Below are 3942 nucleotides of genomic sequence, written 5' to 3'. Positions count from 1 at the left end.
CGCAAATTTGACAGATCGGTCAACGTATTGTATAGACAAAACCCGAGTCTTTTTACGCTTTTCGTGTTTTGTCCATTGTTCAGTCAAACTTAAACATTTTGTATGACTCAGCGAACTGTATAGAAAAAAGAATCTCTTTTACGCTCTGTATGCTTTGTTTTCTTTACAGACATACTTTAACATTTTGTATCATATACATGAATGTACCCGGTATAAAATCAAAGGCTACACACATCCATTTCAAGTCGTAGTCAGAGCGCAGCGCGATCGCCGTCTAGTGTAAAGTGGGCCTTATTACAACAAGGAAGTCTGTGTAAAAGGAGGGGTTACATAAGTTGTAGGCCGTCGTACGATTTCAACGTGGTAGAATTTTTAAGCAGGCCACAGAACCAACCAAAGAAAATGAACTTCGACAGGCTTCATATGACTGGGCAGTTGTGGTTAGTTGGACACGTAAGAGGCTATTCCAAGAATCCCCACGTTTGGCGCACGATATAAAAATGTGACCGACCATTGGCAGAAGAAATTCAATAAGAATTGAATTCTTGATTACATGTGATACTTTCAGGGCAAACTAATTTTTATAGACAAATTATTTTGGATTTTCTTTTCTCTCTGGCGCGTGATCTTTCTTGCCGCCACTTTTTCATTCAATTTTCCTATAGACATCTTCACTGCATTGAGTTTGCAAGAATTTATTGAGTCTCTGATTTACTGTCAAATGTTATCACAAATTAATGAAGAAATACAGCGTCATCAATGGATAGCAAAGTAGGCAAAGATAACCAGTGCGTTATGAGATAAGACAGACATTTCCGCAGAATCCCGACGGTAAAAAAGCAGAATTCCTCGGGGAGTAGTTTCATCGGGTATGTACGTAGCTGAATTATGATGTAGACCAGTCGGAATTGGCCCGAGGAAGGTCACCGAAGCGTGGTTTGTGTAAAAAGAGTCTTTTCATTAAAAAGATATAACACTACTTCACTTTTATCCGTGGGGTAACCTATATCCGTTGTTAAATAAAAACAGAGTATAAATGGATAATAATTCGACGGACTGTGGCTCTAAATTGCAATACATGTATTTAAAAAAATTGCAGATTAAAACCACCGTCGGTCGCTCCCTTAAAACCGTGTTTTTGAAAACAACGGATAGAGGTTATCCCACAAATAAAGGTGAACTAGCGTTATGTATTTAGTTCTTATCCACACACAGTGTTAGTTGCTTTTCTTCCGTGGTTAGATTGTACACATAAACACATAACTACGCGTCACTTAGGAAGAGACTGATATTTTTGTAGTGTGCCGGCACCATAGTTACCGACGTAACCAAAAATGAGCACACAAGGAAGGTACACCTCGCCATTCAGCGTTAACATAAGCTTGTATTTTGAGAAATGCGTAAATGAGTTACAAACGCGTTGTTAACGCGTCTCTATGGCAGCATTCATCCCAATGTCCAGCCTGTGCACTGACCAGTGTTGATCCATGACTAATTAGTTTGCGTGCATTATGAGGTACTCTTTAGAGAGAAAGCCTAATTGGGCAGCAGGTGCCTTTCGTCAAGACATCCATTTATCTGAATCTGGATTCAGAAAATCAGCCACTTTTTTCTTTAGCTAAAACCGTTGTACAATGTACAATATCACCTTTGATATGATGTTAAGTGGATGTCCAGTGTTTGGAGAGAGCCACACATGGAGTACGTTAAAAAAAACACACCACACTTTACGGAGAAGGCAAGGATTCTTTTCAGTGTGATTGTATCAAAAACTTTCTAGTAATAGAGCAGTTAGTCCTCACTCTCACTGTTTTCTCAATTATGATGATTCTGATGATTCTGATGATGTCCAGTGGCCAGTTCTTATCATACATACCCGCAACCTAAGAGTGGTATTCATGTCCTGCTATACCTACATGTACGTCACATTTCCAAACCGGGATCCGGCCAGGCAGATTTCGGGAACGAAAGGTATGACATGAAAAGAAACCAAACTACACAACACAAAAAGAGAATAGTCGTGGTCATTATTTGTGTATATTCTTACGTATACATTTCTATTTTTCGTTCAGTCCACAAACAGCCTGTCCGGACCCCTTGCTTGGAAATGTGACGTTAGCCTTAGTGGTGACCATTGGTCTTTTGACATTGAGCAACTTAGAATCTAGACAAAATCATAATCATAAGAGTACAAAACGTACCAAACGTACACAACTCAGTTTATCTCAAGCAATAAACCATCTTTTCAGGTTTCTATTCTATGCTAATAGAAACTGAAAACGTATCTTCTGTGATTATCTACATCACTGTAAAGTGAGGCTTTTCTTTTACGCCACGAGGGTTTTTACTACAGAGCCAGTCGTCCCTGTTCGAGGGTCAACGTTTTATCAATGAAACCTTGCGGTCAGCTACGAGTAAAGGGAAATCGAAAAATCGAACAATCTGACCTAAAAAGCCGCGCTGCTCTCCGTTTCAAGTTTCCGACTTTTCCGTCCACAACGTTCGGCAGTTGTAGATCAGGTATGGAAACGCAAACTTTACAAAAATTCCTACACATAACAATGATTCTTGACTTAAGTTTTTTGATGGAAATAAAAACCTGAAAAGTCATCCCTCATTCTTTTTGGTCCATGGAACTCCATGTAATTTCTATCATTTTGCTACGAAAGTGAAACACAAACATACAGTATAAACGCATAGTTCCAAATTCTTCCAGAAAACATTGCTAACCTGTCCGTATAACACCTGTCCGTGTGCCACCTTTAAATACGATTAACACTAGCGTACACATAAGCATATGTGAAGTGTAATGATAATATACAGAACACTTACAGACGGTCCGGTAGCCAAACCACGGTTAGTAGTACAAAAACACCTGTCTCGGCCGGTCCTTCAGAACTACGCAAACATCGTATACTAGTCCACATTCCCAGTGAAGAGAGCTATAACATACTACCAGCGCAGTTCTCAACTTTAAGAGAGAGAAAATTATCTTCAAGACATTTTCTAAGGTGTACGAATGTCTTGACTGTCAGAAAGTGATGCAGACCCTTGATCACGAGAGCCAACCTCCGCAAATGGCATGCCGGGCAGTGTATTTACTCTTGTGGGGACAGCCCGTTTGACAATTACGGGACTGTCCTCAAAGTACCAACGCTTTGTTTCTCCACTATTAGCAACAGTGACAGATCTTAAAGGATCAAAAGTTGCTAAAGGATCAAAGATTGTTAAACTAAGGCTTTGGTTAAGTTGTAAATAAGATGCCTAATTTGACTTGAAAAGGAAAGACCACCCCTATCGGATCAGTGTCTCACGCATGGTCCCCGAGAGAGAAAGGTGTACATTTGCCATTCCCCCCTGAGTAAACGGTATGTTTGGTGTTGATTGATGAATCGTCACTTTTGTAGAGGTCAGGACAAAGGTGGACCTCTCGCTCAGGCCTGTGGCTGAGAGTACGGGCTACTTAGAGTCCACAAGAGGGGCTGTGTGGAGTCGTTTTGGGTGTTAGTCTGTGACAGGTCATGTATACACGTTTGGAGAGGGTCTATCGACTAGTGTTGATGGTCTATTGACGAGTCAAAAAGTGGGTAGAACTTCAAAGAACAAAGAGTACATACATCATATGATAGCTTGTTGGGGATTTGTAAGTTGACACTGACATAACAAGTTCAGATAGATCATTATTGTAGCCATAACATCAGATAAAGGATAGATGGGTACATGCTTTCATTACGTGTCTATAACCGTAAGGGATGATGACGTATATGTTTTGATATGTTATGCACATCCCCATGCCGATAGGCCAAAACATCCGTCTTATGTGTCTTGTCCTTGTCATCTGTGAAATATCCTTTTAAAACATCTTATCTTTTGGGGTAAAGGGGCATAAACTTATTTGATATTCATCTTTATATGGATGTACAAAAAGCTGCCATCAGCCTA

At 40.1% G+C, this 3942-nt stretch overlaps 1 protein-coding gene across 3 annotated transcripts in view; it reads right to left on the bottom strand.

The window, feature by feature from the left end:
- The window catches only part of LOC118428100 (hyaluronan synthase 2-like), a 15973-nt gene that overhangs the window by 5639 nt on the left and 6392 nt on the right, over window positions 1-3942 (bottom strand). The window contains exon 1 of one of the 3 annotated variants that reach the window (XM_035838072.1): window positions 2833-3077. The exons of the other annotated variants lie outside the window; for them this stretch is intronic. The gene's annotated coding sequence lies outside the window, so the exon portion shown is untranslated. Of the gene's footprint in view, window positions 1-2832; window positions 3078-3942 lie in introns of those variants that run through there. 3 annotated transcript variants of the gene reach the window in all.

The sequence above is a fragment of the Branchiostoma floridae genome, chromosome 12, assembly GCF_000003815.2.
Source record: "Branchiostoma floridae strain S238N-H82 chromosome 12, Bfl_VNyyK, whole genome shotgun sequence".
Lineage (NCBI taxonomy): Eukaryota > Metazoa > Chordata > Leptocardii > Amphioxiformes > Branchiostomatidae > Branchiostoma > Branchiostoma floridae.
Note: the sequence above shows the minus strand (reverse complement) of the source record. Positions and strands in the feature narration are given on the sequence as shown.